The sequence below is a fragment of the Oryzias melastigma genome, linkage group LG21 (assembly GCF_002922805.2).
Source record: "Oryzias melastigma strain HK-1 linkage group LG21, ASM292280v2, whole genome shotgun sequence".
NCBI classification, from domain to species: domain Eukaryota; kingdom Metazoa; phylum Chordata; class Actinopteri; order Beloniformes; family Adrianichthyidae; genus Oryzias; species Oryzias melastigma.
In genome coordinates this window covers 8,331,160-8,340,940 of record NC_050532.1, presented here as the reverse complement: position 1 = coordinate 8,340,940, position 9,781 = coordinate 8,331,160, and the positions used below count along the sequence as shown (strand labels likewise).

General features: G+C 38.3%; 1 protein-coding gene across 2 annotated transcripts in view; it reads left to right on the top strand.

Annotated features, from left to right (window-relative positions):
• The first annotated feature begins 3,374 nt into the window (after nucleotides 1–3,374).
• Nucleotides 3,375–9,781, top strand: part of LOC112155354 (radixin) — a 33,441-nt gene continuing 27,034 nt past the window's right edge. Inside the window, exon 1 of one of the 2 annotated variants that reach the window (XM_024286911.2) lies at nucleotides 3,375–3,722. The gene's annotated coding sequence lies outside the window, so the exon portion shown is untranslated. Of the gene's footprint in view, nucleotides 3,723–3,850; nucleotides 4,016–9,781 lie in introns of those variants that run through there. The other variant, XM_024286910.2, reaches the window with a different exon arrangement.

Here is a 9,781-nt window from a genome sequence, read left to right as displayed (position 1 = left end):
CTACCCATGCCTGCTAGTTCTTGTTTACAATGGCTTCCACTTTTCGCTGTTAAATGTTCTTACATTTTAAAAACAATCTTTGGGGAAGTATTCCCTAAACAAAAGCTGGGAAGTGGCAAATACAAATCCACAGGTTTTGCCGTTTGTAGGATGCCAATGTACACGTCGAGGTCTGGCTCATCTTAGCTGTGGACCTCGCCTCTGGCTCGTCTTAGCCATGGACCTCGCTTCTGCACCTCTGCTCCTCAATCACCTAATTTTTTTGTGTTTATTGATATTTCTGCAAACATTTACCATTCAAGAAAGTATCTTCTCTATTTGATCAACATCATCTTCTCTAGTCTGCTCTGTTCAGTTGTGGGCCACATCATAGCAAGCCTGAATTTTTGTCTTTGGTTCAAATATTTATTATCATTTACCTTGTGAATCTTGTTGAAAATAGTAAACACAAGTGATTAACAGTAACTGTTCACACTGACACTGCCCTTGGCTCCAACACAGCATCACTTGAGAGCTGATTACTTACAGTGTGGTCCTCATGTGTTCCTTGCTTGTGTCATGATTTCAGGTTTAGGCAAGCTGAATGCTGGTGAATCACAGCCCAGATATGACACATCCCCTCCTCCTCCCCTTCACCACAAGGCTCCGTTCATATCACAGCTATTTTCGTGAAGTCTTCATTTACAGAAGCTTTACATAGACTCCATCTTCTAATGAGGTGGCAAAAACACAAGGTGATACATTTCATTTTGACTTTCTGTGAATGAATTTAATTGGCGGAGGAGCTATTGTGGTGATGTCAAAAACGATATGGGTTATTTATTTATTATTTTATAAAACTGAAAATTTTAATTTTGGATTTATGGGTGTGTATGTGGTTTGACAAATTATGATAGTTACATAGTTTGTCAGGTATTTATAACTTGTGATGCACAAACATGTCCCGTTTCATGACATTTAAACATGCTGTTACAAAAGAAACATTTTACAAGTACTGTAGCTTCTGGTTTGGAAGTAAAGCTAACTTTCTCCTTCTCATTCTGACTGAAGAGTGCCCCTTCAAAAATTGATGATTCAGCTTTGTGCTTACTACTCATACAGCCAAGGTGCATAATGCAAATGAAAAAAAAATATGAATACAGGCTAGCTAATTACCCAATTTTTAATCAATTAAATGATGAATAAAAATTCACAATTCACTTATAGAAAATTACAGACATTGGTCTGGTAAACCTTTGTGTTGTTTTGTGTCCATTTTTTTTTAAAAATCATCTCATCTTCTCAGAGAAGTACAAATGTTTCCCTTTAAAATCTGTTTATTGAAGCCCATGTTGTACTATTTATGAGAAAATAGTACAACAACAGTTTAAGCACTTTTATGATGTGAATTTGGTGGTATAAAATCTTGTAGCATGTGAGTTTTTGCATATATTTTGTTTTGACACCTCCAGTCAAATATTTTTCTTAACAATATAACAATAAATGAAACTGTGCAATTGTCAGGAAAAAAATGATATAAAGTTGGGGTGGTGTATCATAAACAATCATACTGAGGAAATTTAAATTCACCTCTTCCAAAAAGTTAGGGATATGGTGAAAAACTTAGAGGATATCATATGTACAGAATTTGTTTCCCTTGACAGATTTTTTGGGATAGGGAGACCATTGTATCTGGGTGATAGACACACCTCATTTAGTGTTTTCCCCAAAATTTTCTACAAAATGTTTCGTCAATTTCAACATTGTGTGGAAATAAAAAGCTGATTTTGCCAGTAAGTCTTCAAACAGCTATGAACACATAAAGTAACTTGGTTATTGAGCAGCAACACCTAGTCATAGTGCCCCTTCAGCTCAGGAGATGTGGGAGGTGAACTTGGTGGAAATCAAAGCGTCATCAGCAGACTGTATCGAGACACAAAGCTACTGGCAGAGTGTGTGACAGACCAAGGAGTGGAAGAAACGGAAAGCAACAATGACCAGTACCAAAAGACCTCTGCACAGGTTTTGTAAATGCCACACAGCTGCAGAACCGTTTACCAGATGTGAGGGGTATTGGGGTTTAAGGACAAACCATTTACAACTGACTCCACCAATTTGACCAGAATGCCTAACAACCTTTGCAGATGACTCCAGTGACACCAAGTCACCACCGTGAACGTATACAGGGGGCACAAGACCATGTGACCTGGACAATGCAGCAACGGTCTGCTGTCCTGTTAACTGGGTCAGCTTGCACATAAATGATGGTCATTGGTCGTTGTTGGAGAAGGCGAGGTGAATGCAAGGTTCACTTAGGTGGAGGAGGTTCAACCATCTAAACAGGCATCATCAGTCAGAGAAAAGCCAATTTGGTTATTGTAGATGGTCCAATCACTGCACTTTCTTACCTCAGAGACATTGTAGAACCCATATTATCACTCAGTTTCACCAGTACACCCCCAACTTTCTGTTCATGGATGATAATGCTCCACCTCATTCTGCCAGCATTGTCACAGTTGGATTGAATTGGGAGTTTCTCGTGTGTTATGGCCAGCAAAGAGCTCTGAGTTGAACCCTATAGAGCCCATCTGGGACCAGCTGAGGACTGATGATCATTAAAAATCAGGCCAAGCACTCGAAAAATAACAATATCTCTAACGTTTTGTGAGAAGTGCAATAATGATGCCCATTTCCTCTTTTAAAATGTGTATTTTCAAAGTTTATGTACTCTTACACACAATTGAAATTTCTTGAGTAAGAACACTGAAGTATATGCAAAAGAAACGTGGATCTCATTTGATCACATTGAGTCAATGATGTCCTACTCCCATCATCTTTTGAAATATTGTACAAGCTTCCCTCTGAGTTCTCTGTTTATAATTTCTCCCACTAGCTTACAGCCCCTCACACCCCCAACCTAGCATTACCAATGCAACAAAAATGGCTAGCACTGTCTGAGCTAGTCCCATAGTTTTTAGCCAGATGTCAGCTCAAGCGAGGAAAACAACATACATGGATCTATTTGTCTACAAGTGGATGCATCAGAATTGGGCCAATTGTAGTACCTATTGCAGCCTTTTTCCAAAGACCTTGTTTTGGTCTGCTCCTGATTCACAACAACTTGAATACAAAAATGCAATTTTAATTTCAATTTTCTTTATATTTGTCCTACATTATTAGAAAATGCTACAAGAACATGCCAAAAGCATAAAATATATTAATTTAATTGAAGTCAATTTTAACAAAACACATGAACATCTATTTAAGCAGAGTATTATTTATCTTATTCTATTTTTGCATGATATAAAATACTTTATTAAGTCACGGGGGCGGTTTCTCAAAATATAACGTGACCTAACAGGTTCTCCGGCAAGGTAGGAGACCTCTCCTTGTTGGGTATGGTAAAGTTTGGAGCCCCCTCACGCCCCGCGGGAGTTTGCTCTGCGGTTTAAGTCACGGGGCGAGAGAAGGGAGGGGAGGGGGTGAATCTGCAGGACTATCACCACGCCTCGGCACGGTGGATTCGTCAGCCATATTGACTGGCTCTTCTCCGCTCGCGGGAGGCAGGCAGGCAGGCGGAGGAGTTTCCTCCACGGCGGAGCTCGGTGTCTGCGTCCGGCAAACGGCGTAAAGTGCGGGAAGGTGGAAAGCGCTCTATTTTTACCCCTCCGTGGATATATTAAGAGCCGCTAGAGAGGGTGACAGCTGGACAGACATCCTCGGAGCAGCCAAGGCGTTTAGAGGTGAGTTTTTTATCGCCTTCATCTCTCCCCCCCTCTTGTCTTCCCCTTAAGCCGGTCAAGTAGTTGAGGATTTGTGTTCCTCCGCAGGCTAATAAACGAGCGCCTAACGGGGCTCTCCCCTTATCCGCGGAGTACCGTTAAAAACGCCGCTAGCGCCTTTAACTTCTTATATAGCACAGCCAACAGGCGGACAGATTAGACGCGGCGTGGTTCGACGCCAATTTCTTTTCTTTCAGCTATTCCTCCATTTCGAACCGGCTTCTTACACTTTTTTCAGGACACGGGGGGGACGGGTGAGTCAAAGCACGGTCTAAACGGGCGATGTTCCGCTGTGCCGAGGTGCTGTATTTAAGCAAATGTTATGAAACGCAGGAGTCAGTCGGGGTAATTAGATACCTTCATACTAAATGACCTGCAGGCGACTCCTGAACTACATTACAGCAGTCGTTTTCCTTCTCTCATCAGTGTCATTAATGGATTCACCCGCAAAGTAGGCTAGCTTAAAAGCTCGTTCTGTTGGGTTCTGCTGTGAACGGAACTTCTTGTTTGTGTTGGATTTGCCGCTTCATGGTCTCTAAATCTCAAATTTATTTCGCAAACTTTCATGTCAAGAGTTTTATTCTAGACTGGCTGCTACAAATATAAAAAGAAAAGCAGAGAACATAGCTTTATTAAGACTGTTAGAGCGCGTGGATGCTGTCCGTCCTCGCGGAGAATGTTAAATTCCGCTATTTGTTTGTGTTTTTCTATTATATTCACACACAATTAGTCTTAAACCAAAATAACTAAAAACGTAGAATAATTGTTGTAATTATCGTGGTGTTTTATAACGAATTTATTTTTTCAGTCATTCATTGAAGTTACTTTTTGCCCGTAAACGGTAGTTGTCAACGCAGTCGTATTAGCGCGCCCACACATGATGCTAGCGGTCCATATTGCACAAACAGACGCTCCGCCGGCGTCACAGCCTTTGGCAGCTGTTGATTGGTCTAATTGAAACAATGAGGGGATTTAATTGGCTGTCATCGCCGTCGCTCAAACCTTTCCTGTTACTTTCTGGCGCCGCCCCCTCTGGGACTAAATTACAACTCATTTGAGGAAGAGGTTCTGGATCATGACATGAGATACCTTTGACGACTGGTTTTAGATTTCTTCCACATGCACTATTTTTTTCCCTTTTTTGTTTGGTGATCTGTTGATTAAACAATCCAGAAAATTGTATTATTTTGATTGCATTTATTTATAGCACTTACAGGGAGATGAGCCTGCATGTTCACTCGTCACCTCAAAGTTGATTTCTAAATATGTGTTGAAAAGCATTTTCGCACATTGGTTTACACCTGTATGATGTAATGACCTCCTTATATTAAGAAAATCTTATCCTGACCTTAACCTGTGGTTTTTCTGCTCTGTTACAAATTAATTTTATTTTGAGATAAACATATATTTTCCAAATTATTTACCCTTTTAGCTTTTTAGAGAATACCTGCTATAGGTAATTTGGACTCGTTTTCTTCAAAAACTCATAAGTCTATCCTAAAGTAAGACTACTAATTTTGACCTTTAACTTAGGATTTGAATGTACCCATATTGAGATAAATTCTTCACACAGCAGAGGTGTGATTGTTCAAAACATCTCCAGTGTTTGTTGTGGTGTTGTGTAGTGATAATGTGACTTCTTGACAAATTAATTGGACGATATTACAGCCAATTTAGTGACTTTTCTAGTTTCTATCAAATATTACTTATTGATATTATGTTTTAAGACATTTTATTTCAGGTTACTAATTATTGATACATCTCTATACTCCACAGCAACATAGATATAAGCTATAGTAAAAAAATATATATAAAAATAAAACCAGAAATAAGCATTTCAGTCATTTGCTCAATCAAAAAAAAGGGTGAACATAGATTTAATTGTACAAATTGAAATTTAATTAGGAATTTTTTATGTACTTTAGTATGAATATTTTACACTTGAACATTTCAAGAAAACGTCACAGTTGCTCACTAAGATAATTGTAAACCTTGCCATTCTCCTCTGCCCAACATTGGCCTAATATTTGTGTGTTAAAGCAAACTTTTAAAAGTCACGCTTTCCATTAGTTTTAGTGGATACATTTATATATGGATAACTTCTAAAAGTTGGTTCGTACACAACAAAAGGCCAGATGACTGAAAAAAACAACATAACATAATCTGGAAAGAACTTGCAAGAACTATGCAATTTATTTTTAACCCATCACCATAATCAAATATTTGTTGCATCTGCTGTGGGAATAGCCTCATGCGGCCGTGGTGCAGTGGTAGGGCGGTCGACTCCTGATCAGAAGTGAGCGGGTTCGACTCCGCCTTGCCTGCCCATGTGTCGAAGTGTCCTTGGGCAAGACACCTAACCCTGAATTGCCTCTGGTGGGAGGTTGGCGCCAGTGTTCGGCAGCGGAGCCCCCACCAGTGTGTGAATGTGTGTGTGAATGGATGAATGGGTCTGTGACTGTGAAGCGCTTTGGGCCCTCGAAGGAGGGTAGAAAGCGCTATACAAGTATACGCCATTTACCATTTACCATGTAATGAATCAAAATATTTGGAATGATATACATCTACTTTATGTCTTTAACTTCCTTAGCTGTTACTCGTGGGAACAGTACATCTTCTGAGTGTATTGAACTCAAGGTTTCCCTCATCTACTATCAACTTAAATGTTGTTGTTTTTTCTGCCACTGTTGCAATGTGGTCGAGTTGTTGTATTTTGCTGTTTTGTCGCAATGCTTAATGTGATGGTAGCTGCAGTGGGAGGTCCCATTGACTTTTCACGGGAGTTCTATGCTTGAGCTTCTTGTGTAGTATAAAATGTCCTGGCAGAAAGAAATGATTGTTCTTTCAGCTCTGGGTTTGACAATAAGTGTTTTGCTTCTCATGGAGAATAAAGCGCCCTTTAAGCCCCGACAGGCCCTATCAAAGGTTTACTGACAGATCCTATCTAGTGTTTCTTGCCCCAACAAACACCTCTGTGTTAAGCTTTTCCTATCTTGTCTCTCCATCTTCATGGGTCATGTTGTCTCTTGAAATTGCTACAAAAATGTTTTGCAAATATAGTATTTTGGCAGAACCCCCAAAGTGCACGCAAAGGATAAAGTATTGTATATTAACTGTGGAGCGTCTGAAATCTTCACAACACTTTTTACTGGCTGTAGGAAAAGTAGGCTGTTATAGTCTTACCTGTCAATATCAATCTTTAGTTTGTGTTCAGGAGTTAATTTCATTTTTTCTTGTGGTCTGTAAAGATCTAGTCTATGTTTTTCCTACCCTCTTATGTTTTCAAACCCTCTTGTGATTACTACAACTTGATGTCTAAACTGCGCTATGCCCACAGATCACGACTGTGTCATGATCTGTGGGCAGCCATTAATGCAATACAGTGTTTCCTCACTATGTTGCGGTTCACCTTTCCCAGCCTCGCCGTTTTCCAGATTTTTGTCAGTGAACTTTTTCTTTTTAATATCACACTGTGTTCTGCATCTTGATTGACTGTAGACCTTGTTAATCAATCTCCTTTGTGCCATCTCTCCTGTACAGCAACACCATGGCATATTTAATTTGCCAATTTTTTCTAAAACTGATCGCACGCAGATATTTGTTTTCTCCAATACTGGACACGTTTTTTTTAAGCTTTGAACTTTGAGAGTTTTAAGCAAGAGACAAGTGTGAAAATGTTTGTCTGAGAAAAGTCTTTAAGGTGTGTAATGATGGGGTTTTATATCCTTAGAATACCTATAGTCCTACTTAGTGGATTTCACCTATTGCAGGTTACTTTTACAATGTTATCTCCTGTGATAAACGAGGGATAACTGTACATGTTTGATTGTAAAACTCCTCTAAATCTACTGGTCTGCTGATCATAGCATATGATGAAAAAGATGAATGTTTAAGAGCTACAATTCCTCCTGATGTGTTTATGTTTCAGTTAGAGTTGTAGACTGGTTGTTTGTTTCATTTTATTATCACTTAGCTCACTATCTACTCCTGAGAAAGCAGTTTGTAGAGCAGTCGTAGCAATGAAACCTCAAGCTTAGCAGTTGTTACAGCTTCCTGTTGTCAAAACAGCTGTGGTGCTGGTGACTTTTGTCTCTGGGTATGCACTTCATCTTTGGCATTGACAGTGGGAGGTTTTGTAGACTTTGCAAATGCGCACATACCGATGAGCAAGTGTTAAAGTCTTCCCATGAGGAAACCAGTATACAAAAAAGTTTTGCAGTAATGTGCACATGCATGTCCTCAAAGTTTCTAAATATCTCTAAATGTTGTTAATTACATTGACAAGATCATAAGCAGAATATCAACAACCACCCATCAAAGTTCTAGAAACCAAAACCTTATGTATTTTCTAAGGCTTTTGATTATCCCAGATGTCTGTTTGCAGTCTTAGAAACTTTTGTGTATTGAGTACAGCTATTTAAAACATTTAGGAGCTTGAAAGTATGGTTTCATTGTGCAAGATTCCTATACATGTGGTTTTAATTACTGCATTTTTGAATAAAGAAAACTAGCCCTTTTATTTGAAATGAAGACATTTCACAGTGTAATGCTTGATTTTAAAAATTCAAAACAGGAATAGCATAGAAAGACTGTATTCTTTCAAACCAAACAGCATTGTGGTGTTGTCGAGCTTCCTTCCCATTGCATTTGGGTGTGTCTTAAATTCTTGCATTTTATTTCCCTTTTCAGAGAAGTTGCAGTGTAGCCCACTTCATTTCAGCAGATGGTTTGCCCAGTGAACATTGCATCCAACATAATACAAGGGAATAAATATTTAGCCCTAATTTGTTTACTGAAAGTATTTTTTGGTAGATTTCATTTTTGACTAGTATTTCTGAAAGTGCATTTGAAACATTATTACACATTCAGAAACTCTTGTTTGTCTTTCTCAATTTGTAACAGCGAAGAGAGGATTGTTATATTTCACAGTTTCTACATCGTATTTTTTGCAGTTTTCTCTTGCTAACCATTTAGAATGCATTCGAAATGATGATCAACCAAAAATACTTTTTTTTTACAGTTCTTTTTTATCAGTCAGTCATTTTAAACTTGCTCTGTTGCTAGTATATGATTGAAGTATTGAAATTGCAGTTTTAGTAATGTTTTGTTTAAAATTATTTTATTCAGGGAGCACAGTTTAAGTAAAATAAGCATGTTCAGTTAATAAATGATTGTTGACAATATATGTATGTATATATATATATATATATATATATATATAGCAAGATAATAGATAATTAAAAACACGTTTTGCAGGATTTAGTAAAAATAACATTGAATGTTTTTCTTTTTATTTAATTGTTGATGCATACAGAGGTTTAATAGGGAGGTTGCACTGACGGTCTTTATTAACCCTCAAACAGCTGCAGCACAATAAAGTCACCTGACCACCTGGAAAATATATAGTAATGTTAAGACAACATGTACAATAAAGTTGATCAAAGTTTTTTACTTTTCTCATACATCCCAAATATCTAGATGATACAACTTTAAATTTATTTACGCCTTCAGCCATCTTCTACTTTATGATGTACAGAATATTTTCTAAAAATTCTCATGCTCTTGATTGGTGAATGATTTGATACTGTAGCTTGTGGTCAAAACATTGAAGCTCCCACTGCTTACAGACAAAGTGAGACTTAAAAGTTTGTGTACCGGTATTTGTTGTTATCATGCTAACAACACACCCAGAGGTGAATAAATGTATTGAAGGAGCAACCAAATCATTTGCAGTGTCATAGAATTCTGTGGCAATATGTTGAGTAAATGATTGTGAGACTTTTACTGATCTGGCTTGTTAGGATCTTTGTCAGCAAAAAAGGGGCTTGCTAGCAGAAATTTTACTACCAGCCTAGTTAGTTTTAACTTAGGTTTTTGGGCTTTAGGAAATTGTACGTTTTGCTTTGATTGCTGCTGGAGCTGAATGTGTCTGTGTGGTGGGAGGGTTGTAAAATGCCGTGCACCCATTGAATCTCAAGAGTCTCAGCTTTCTAGTTGTAAACTTGGAGTGCACTTTAGAG